This window comes from Stegastes partitus, unplaced genomic scaffold (genome assembly GCF_000690725.1).
Source record: "Stegastes partitus isolate 25-593 unplaced genomic scaffold, Stegastes_partitus-1.0.2 Scaffold311, whole genome shotgun sequence".
NCBI classification, from domain to species: Eukaryota; Metazoa; Chordata; class Actinopteri; family Pomacentridae; genus Stegastes; species Stegastes partitus.
The window spans coordinates 217,533-227,505 of NW_007578042.1; the positions used below are offsets into that span (position 1 = coordinate 217,533).

Here is a 9,973-nt window from a genome sequence, read left to right on the forward strand (position 1 = left end):
AGTATTTCCCCTAGTCTTTGCAATCCCTTTGTAAAGTTTTAAAACTATTGATTTAGAAATACTAGAGTATGCTTTTACCACGAGTTGTATAATTTCATTAGGTTCTGTATTTGCCTTCTTCCTCTCAGTTTTTCTTAAATAATGATCTCGCATTTGAAAGTATCGAAACTGATCCTGTTTTTCCAAATTATATTTTTGTTTTAGTGTCTCAAAATTTTTCAGCGTTTGTTTCTCCAAAATATCACAATAAGCAGTGATTCCATTTTTTGCCCAATATACAAATCTAGAATTCATCCTGTTAGGTTTGAATTCAGTATCATATGCTACCCATTGTAATATCTTCAATTGAGACCATAAATCATAACCTCAAACCAAGTGTGCAGTGTAAAAGAGACTCAGGAGCTCAGCTGTTCTCCCGCAGTTGTTGTTAATTTAAAATCTCCTATCATTGCTTGTATTGGAATTCCACTGGATTCACATTCTATATCTTTCCATTTTGCTTCGTAATGATTATCACACCAATTAAGCGCAGTTCTGATTTGAGCAGAGTAAAAATAGTCTTTAAGGTTTGGAAGGGTCATACCCCCTCCTTACTGATAGTCATTGTGCTATATTTAACTATTGGTTTTCTTCCTTCCCAAATAAATCATGAGATTTGTTTGTCCCACTCCTGAAATTGATTGACTGGAATCCTAACTGACAGGGCTAAAAATAAGTACAGTAGTTTAGGTAAGATAGACATGTTTATGGTGTCTACCCTTGCGCTAAGACTAAGTAGATGTGTTGACCAATTGTTAAGGCCCTGTTTAATTTTCTGATTCACAGTTCCATAATTTTTCTTGTATAAATCATCAAGACTGTGCATCAGCCAGACTCCCAAATATTTAATTGCTTTCTGAGATCAGTCAATTGGAAGATCTTTTTTCAATTTAGAAGATGGATTGTAGTTAAATCTTTGTATTTGTGGGTTTTTTATGTTGAGTTTGTAACTTGAATAAGAGCCAAATTCATCAAGAAGGTCAAAAAGGACAGGGAGGCAGACATCTGGATCTTGGATATACAAAAGAACGTCGTCAGCATATAATGCAATTTTATGTTCATTGTCTCTGAGTGAGATCCCTTATGTGTGATTGTTTTCTGTTACTGCTTGTGGTAAGGGTTCTCTGTAAAGTGCAAAGAGGGTCGGCGAGAGAGGACATCCTTGACGAGTGGATTTTCCAAATCAAAACGATCTGTTAAACGACCATTTATCTTAATTCTTGCTGTGGGAGCTGAGTACAATGTTTTAATACAATTAACAGATTCTTCAGCAAAATCAAGACTTAAAACAAATATTTCCAACTGACACAGCAGTCAAACGCCTTTTCCGCATCTAGACTGACTAGAAATGCACTTGTGTTAGTCTTCTTGATGTGCTGAATTACATGGAGAGAGCGTCTTATGTGAACGACACCAGTCTGATCACATTCAGTTAGTTCTGGAGAAAAGGAGTAAAGGAGCAGAGTCTAATCTTTTGGACATAATAGACGCATACAGTCTATAATCTTGATTTAAAATCGAAATCTGTCTATACGAACTACACAGCATTTTGTTCTTGCCTTCTTTAGGAATAACAGTGATGACGGCTTTCTTCCATGAGGGTGGAGTGGACATCTTTTTGAGTGTCCAGTTAAAAGTCTTTAAAAGTACAGGAATTAAGTCTTCTTTGAAGACTTTTTACCACTCAGCAGGTAGACCATCACTTCGTGGTGTCTTATTATTTTTCAGTTTTTGTATAGCATTTTCTAATTCCTCTTTTGTAATTGGTGAATTTATACATTCATTTTGGTGTGCTCCAATTGAAGGGAAATCAAGACAGTCTAAAAAGGCTTTTATGTTCTTCTTATTTTCTAACTGCAGTTGGGAATACAAGCTTCTATAGTATTTTTGAAAGGCCTCGTCTCTTTCATCCAGGTTGTTAAATACGTGTTTAGTTTGAGGATCTTCGATTTTATAAATAAATTGTAGAATTTGTTTTTTCCATTGTTTCTTTGCTAATAATTTTGTGGCTTTAGGGCCCACCTCATAATAGGATTGTTTCAGAAACTTGTATTTCTTCTCTAATTCCTCTTTGTACATATCTGATACTTGGTCTCTAATGTGATTTATTTTGGTCAACGACAGGGGCTGTTGATTCTTGCTATGTTCTTTTTCCAATTCTATAAAGTTCTTTTCAAGCTGTTTAAGTTGGCTTTCCTTTGCTTCGTAATTCCTGCACTGACTGATATTAGTTTACCTCTAACAACTGCCTTTAAGGCATCCCATAATATATCTGGATTGACTTCTCCATTATTATTTATATCAAGAAGGGTCTGGATGTCCACTTTTTTCTGCTGTACAACTGTTTTATTATTGAGTAAGCTGGTGTTGAGTCTCCAGGCAGTTTTTTTTAATACTACTTTCTAAATTTAGTACTAAATATATTGGGGAGTGATCTGAAATAGCTCTGCTTCCAATTTCACAGCTTTGAATTCTATGTCTATCGTTTTGAAACATAAAGAAAAAATCTATTCTTGAGTATGTGTCGTGTGGAGCAGAGTAGTAGGTGTAACATTCAGCCGACAGGTGTAAATCTCTCCAAACATCCAGTAAGCCTACCTCATCCAGACCTCTCCTTAGCACCTTATTCTGGGAAGATGTATTTTTTTCTGTTGTTAGAAGTGTCCAATTTACAATTTAATACTGCATTGAAATCTCCTGCACAGATTAAAGTGCTTCGCGTTTCGGACGTAATCAGTTCAAGAATCTTTTTAGTAATGTCCTGGCTACTGTGTGGCGGTAAATAAACACAGAGAAGCGTGGCCAAATTATTTTCTAATTTTCCCTGCACCAAGATATATCTGCCCTCCGAATCCTTAACCTCTCTAATTAACTCGAAATTAACAGAATTGTGTATTAATATGGAAACTCCTCTTTTGTGACCTCCTTTAAAGGTACTAAAAAAAGTGATTTTGTATCCAAAGTTTTTAAGTTTCCCATGTTCAACATGCGACAGATGAGTTTCCTACAGGAATATGATCTGATTATGATCCCTTCTCATTTTAGTCATGACTTTGCTCCTCTTTACTGGGTTATTAAGGCCATTTACATTCCAAGATGCTACCTTGAAGTTACTGTACTCCATAGCTGTCTGTTCTGTCTACTTGTGTTGGCAACATAAACACATGCACTGTGATGAACTCAACAAAACCATTAACAATCAGTACAACACTAAACATTGTGACTTCAAAATCGAAGGATGTGTTATCCCATCCTTCATATTTCTTGTTGGTGGGGGGAGGGTGTGGATCCTCATCACTGTAAGGGCCCTCCATAGTGTTGAGAGAACACCCTTGAACTGGTATTCCACTTTCACTTCCCCTCTGTTTAATATACTTAGGGGTTTTTCCAAACCGACTTTCAGGAGCTCTCTCCTACACATCCATCTCAGCGTCGCGTCCGAAATTCTCGCCCGACTATGAGGCTTTAAGTATGTCATTTGTCTTCCTTCATGAGAGGACACAGTCGTAATAAAATGCTGGTATGGGTAGTGATAACCTGCTGCATAAATTAATTCTGGGCTCAGCATGTGATGACAGTGTCATAGGTTCATGAAAAACCAGGAAAAAATCAAGAGTAAGAGCCAAAAAATCCATAAGATTAGAGTACAGCAGAATTGTTATTTCTGGTCACTGATGTTTCTTGTCTTGATTTGAAGTGACAAAAGTTAATTTTTTTTTACACTTTCTATTTAATGTTGCAATTATAAAAAAAAATGTTAAATTCTTTCTAGTTTGTTTTCCTCTAGGCCTTCCTTACCTAGCATAAATGTAGGTATTTCTCCTTAAATCATGAGTTTTGTTACTCAGACAATAGGTATCTGGCCTGTATTTCATTGAAATTCATATTATTTAGATATGAATCAAAGTCTTGAGGGAGGAAACATGTATGCTCAGAAATCTCGTATATTTATATGTGAACTACATGAACGCTGGCCTCTTTGGGATTTGAGGAGATGACAGTTGTGGCAAAGCTGCGGGGGTGTAATCCCTGTGCTCTCAGCAGGGTCCAGCTGTGCCAGAATAGTACTTACAGGCAGTCAGACAACTGCAGCTCGAGGGTCAGAGGTGAAGCTGTCAGCTTTTTAATGTGATGAATAAAGGATATGCCATTCCACTATGCAGTATTAGTATAGGTCTGATAGGCTGCTGGCCAAAATCACTGGGTCGTATATTGGGAAAAAATAGCTAAATAAATAACTATGATAACAACTATGAACCGAAAGTATCATGTAAATGCTAACTAAACCTTGAGTGATGCACCGCAAAGAGAGAAGTGAGAACGTTACAGTAATCTGAACGTGAGTGAGATCTGTCAGCAGTGTCTGTCAGCTGTGTGGAGTAACTGATTTTAAACTCAAGAATAAAAAAGGCAATTTATGCAATGCAAGAGGTGGCAGCACTACGGGAAACCTCAACACAACAAATTTCATCAAACCCTTGCAGAAAAGCCTTAGGCCAAATGTATACAGGGAATGAGTGCCAAGAGAAAAATGTGCCACAGCAATAAACAATGTTTGAGTCACTTCAGAGAAACGCCCTACAGACAGCAACAAAGCAAAGCTGATGATGGTGAAAGTTGCTGAATTCATTGTTCTGGATGGCCGAACATATTCTGCTGTTGTTTTAATCAAACAATTGAAGCTTCGCTACACTTTGTGAAACCAGCACTTTATCTCTCATATGGCCATCCCAAATAGGTGCAAGCACATGTGAGAATTTGTTTTGAAATACTTGGAAAATGTTGCTAGGGATAGCTTAGATGTGTGTCCAATGTCATTACTGAATACCATTGCTCTTTGAGATGTATTTTGTGTATGAAAGGCCTATATATAAACAAAACTTATTCATTCATGCATGCATGTATCATCCATCGCGACAGCAACAGAAAAGACATTAAATTCATTGAAAAATTAGGAGAGGAAAGTCTATGTCATTTTAAGAGACAATGCCAGTAACGTAATAAACAAACCTTGGAGTTACCAGTCTGTATGTGATGGAAATGGGCCCGTTGTGCAGCAGCTGGCAATAAGCTGGCCATACCACAAACTACCTGGCCAGCTGGAATTCTTTGCAAGGGTAGGCCAAGCATCTCTGTCGACATGACAGTCGGTTAATGTAAGTAGTTTAGATATCATTGACATTAAAGTTATAATATAGTTTTATTCTCTCCAACTAAATTTTGTCTTAGGTCCATAAATTAAAATTTTGTTTGCAATAATACCAAACAATTTTTAAACAATCAAAATAATTTCTATATGAAGTATAGAACAATTATGTCACAGGTAAAGTAAGAGCAGTGAATTTTGTTCATTAGTAAAAAGCTTGTTAATCTTGACTCAGAAGTTGTTTTCATGAATTGGGAGAGCGGGAGACAGCATAACTATTCTTCTTTCAATATTTCACTGATGTTCCAAACAAAGCATTTATGACAAGCTTGAGAGGGAACTTAGTGATGTATACTCTATGGAACCATAAAACTTACCTACAAGAGAATACCTATAGAATGATGAATGAAATTCCAGATTGAATTTGATGTTCTTGGATTTGTGAGTCAGTTCATTTTGATTGTATAGATCTAAGTTGCCAAATGGGGAAAGAAAAAAAACAGAATTCCTCCATTTCATTATTATTTCCAAGGACTGGTTTGTACTGAGGGGGAATGAGAATATGTTTTCCCATCGGCGTTCAGCCAACCGTTTGGTCACGTGACATGCGACGTGATTACGCATTTACCTACGTAAACTCGTGCTGTGCGTACTGTGGCTCAGAAGGTCGTAGGAGCGGTGAAAGATGATGTCGCTAGCTACCCGTTCAGGGGCATTTTCCCCATACATGCAGGCTACGGCTTTTACAGTCGCCGGGCCCCTGAAAGCTCTGGTACCCGGGGTTGTTGTAAAGTCAGAAAAGATTCTGTTGAACCCGAAGAAACAATTTCTTTGCCGCGAGTCACTAGCTGGTCAAAGCCCAAAGACTGGGCCTGCTGTGACAGTTAGCATCAATGGTAAGTATCGTCATTGACGGCAAACGTTAGCTTAGCCAGCTAAGTCAACTCTGTGTTGTTTTGAAATGTGCGTTGAAAGGTGAACACCACGACGTATCTTTTCCAGAAAAGCGCTGTCCCTTTTTGTGTATCACTGATAATTCCGAACCACTTTCCATTCCAAAGATACCAACGTTAGCAACCGGCTCTTCCAAGTAGTTAGCTATTTTCTTGTTAGCCGAGGTGGCTAACAACAGCTACGCCTGGGGTCAGAGTGAAGTTAATGTTAGATAATGAGGCTGAGATTACGTGTATAATGCGGACTGACAGCATGTCTGTGGCTCGTGACATGAGCTGCAGAACTTTGACTGGTCGCATTCACGTTTTTTTTTTACCAACTAGCGCTTTCTGTTTCAAAGACAGCGGCTGTGTTCCGATTCAGTCAGTGTCCCCGGGTCACCCTGCGACTTGACTTTACTGTAGGACTGAGCACTGTGCCCCCTAAATTCACAGTAAGAAGTGTTTGTGTTTCCGTACACACCAGTATCCAGAGTGTATGTGTTGTAAAATGCAACACAGGCGGTCTGTGATCTCTGTACATGGTTAAATCTTAATTTTCAAGTGAGTCAGCATCGTGTCAGGTTACTGTTGTATTTTCACCGATCTACCACAATATTAAAACCACTGACCGGTGAAGCGAATAATACCGATCGTTTTGTTAAAATGCTGTGTTCTGCTGGGAAGTCTTGGCTCCCGGCATTAATGTGGGTGTTGTTTTGACACACACCACCCACCTAAACGTTGTTGCAGACCAAGCTGCCTGCTTTTCCAGGTAGACACCAAAGGTCCCATGTCCATGGGTCAGCAGCAGAGGGACCTATACAATATTCTCCAGGTCTGATCTGAGGATAGAAGGTTTTGCTTTACAATAAGGGATTGTATGTGAACAGTGAATTGGCTTAAATCTTAAAGTAATTAACAACACACAAACTTTTGGCATATGGCATGTAAGGATGCCAAGACAGTGTGAATATCTGACATGTCAGTAATCATGCATTTTTAGTTCAGGTAGTTTGACAGGAACAAATCATCTCAGATAATTTCTATAAAAGTTCAACAATAGCTTTGTGTGACCTCAAAAGATGGTTGCTATCATTTATTTTACCAGTTCCCCATTGGATTCGACTTGTCCTTTTATGCAATTTTTCAAAATGCAAAGTTGTCTATTTGACAGTTAAAAACAACCCAATACAGGCACATGCTCAGGTGTACTGTTTAAACAGAAGCCTTAACCGTGAATGAAAAAAGTATTATGATGTCAGATATTACAGTCTCAATATTACTGCCATTTTAACAAAAACATGCAAATCAGGCTGCAGACAAATTGTTTTAGATGGGTTATGGGTAAGTTTTACTGGAAAGATAAAAGATCAATTCTAAGACACTCACTGTCCCTTGATATGTAAAGCCAATCTTAAATGTACTGTAAAGGATATAAAACGGCTATAAAAGTGCTAAGACCTCCTGCATGACAACAGACCCAAAAATTGTAAATTAGAATGGCTATATGATGAATTCAGAATTATTAACCACGTTGAGGATCAAGGGTGTGAAAGTGACAATCTCATACTGTTAGCAATCTTAATTTAGCAAATGATTTACTTTTCAGAGGAATCACACAGTTCAAGTCATTAAAGGTGGTACTTGTAAATACTTTTTTGACCAGGCTGACCAGACTGCTGTTGTGGTGGCAATTCAGTTGCCTTCTGTCTCTCATCCTACAGACAGACAGACTTGAACCACACCATCTTGGGCTACAGCTGGTGCAAGTAGTCCTTGTTTTGCTCTCTGAGTGATCTGCTGTGATTCACTCCAACCAGAACCTGCAGCAGGTGCAGAACAAGGATGCCATAAAGTTTGCTTATGATGTGATAGCCAAATGCCAGAGTCAGTTCCACATAGTGGAGTTGATGTTTGTCGACAGGATGGGAGACTCACTCAAGAGGCAGCTGAATGACATTGATGATCACCACAGCGGTGATGTGGTCAGTCTGCAGGAGTGGAAATCCGAGACTGTAAGGGCTGGGATGTGCTGGCTAGCAGTGACTGAACTTTGAGAGTTAAATACTTGCAGATAGCACCTTTCGAGGCCACAGTATGCACAACAAATCATGTGATAAAATGAGATTGTCACTCAGATTGTGGTTTGTGATTCAGCTCCCAAAAAATCATCACATAATCTTTTGAACAGATGGCCCACCCCTGATTGTGATTTTTGTGGAAAATATGGAGATTGCAACAGCAATGCATAAGTAGGTCTCATGAGTGTACATTACTTGGTCTTGGTTATGAAGAAAGATTCATAGAATGATAGTTTGAAAGCTTTCAACTCAAACACGAACCTACACTGGCGTTAAAAATACAAAAACTATGATTTCATCCCCAAATGTTTGTTCCAAAGGTGCTCGTTATGCATCGTAAAAGCAGAAATTCTGTATTGATAGCAACAGAAAGGTTGATGAAGAATCAGTTTTCACACTGAACTAAAGACCTGCATATTTCCCAAAAGCTACTTGCTATAAATACCGATGAGCCTGAAAGTAGATCTGGTGGATATGTTGACTGGATGAATGAGGTTTGAACAGGGAATGCACTTTTTCTGTGCCATCAAGTAAAAACTTATTTCAGAGACTGAAACCCAAAATAAATTTCGAAAGCAACATGTAGAGACTTTTGTGGCACCTGTTTGGAGATTTATGTTTTCATTTAGACCATAGTCTTCAAATGTGCGTAACCTATAATGATAATCTGTTGTTTAGTTTTAATTTATATGAATTGCTATTTTAGGAAATCCAAGTTTGTAGAATGAGAACAGTTGTCATTCGTGTGCATTCTAATTAAACTCTGATTTGTTTGTTTTTGCAGCCTGTGCAGGAGTCAGGTTTGCCCACACAGACATCAAGGTACCAGACTTCTCTAACTATGGAGGCCCTTCCACAGCTCCCACTACGACGCCTCTGGTCGCATCAGGAAAGGTCCTGCCCCTCTCAACCTAGAGGTCCCCTACTATGAGTTCCCAGACGAGGAGACGGTGATGGGATACATGGCACTTCAACTGAGAGGACTCTGTAGTACAGCTGTCAGTTTGTCAGAATCATGATTAATGTGTTCTCTGGATGAGGACATGTTGAGGTGTCCGCATCAGCTTTTTGCAGGTTATTACAACCTGGGCACATGGTAGGGTTAAATTCTCTGTAGCATCTCACTGAAACATGACAGCACATTTTCCAGTCTTGATTGTCCATTTCTGTTGTATTTAATGTCATGCAGTCAATTTACAAATGAAAACAAGCAGGAGCTGCTGTGTGTTTTACCCTGGCTTTTAAATCCATGTCAACAAATCATTTAAAGTTAAATAGGCGAGCACTTGGAAGATATTGTCCTCTCTTCTTCGTCTTGTCCCCTGAATATGATGTGAAAAACATCTGCCTATCTTCTTAAGTTATAGATCATCTAATTCTCAGAGAGCAAATGTTGTGCTCCTGTCTGGTTAATAAAGATCTCTATTTGACAGCAAGGAGTCAGTGTTAAGCTTTCTTTCTGTAAACAAATTACATTGTTTGAAATGATGAAACACTAGTTACTGCTTTGCAGACTGTCCTCTGGCAAATGTGCAAACAGGCTATGTCAACACTTACACATTTTAATTGTACAATCTATAACCTGTGCCATGTTTATACCTACGGTCTACACTACTCTGATGCATTAGCATCCCTAAAATTGAGACTTTGGAGGTGCTGCTGACACTGTTAGACTTAAATCGGACACTGCATTTTAGTCTGGGCAGGCAAAAACAGTGAAGCAAAGACCCATGCTCACCTCTGACATTGGCTCTTGTCAGTTACTACATGAG

General features: G+C 38.6%; 1 pseudogene; it reads left to right on the forward strand.

Moving 5' to 3' along the window:
* The first annotated feature begins 5,812 nt into the window (after positions 1-5,812).
* On the forward strand, positions 5,813-9,637 carry LOC103358445 (cytochrome b-c1 complex subunit Rieske, mitochondrial-like; annotated as a pseudogene).
* The last annotated feature ends 336 nt before the right edge of the window (positions 9,638-9,973 follow it).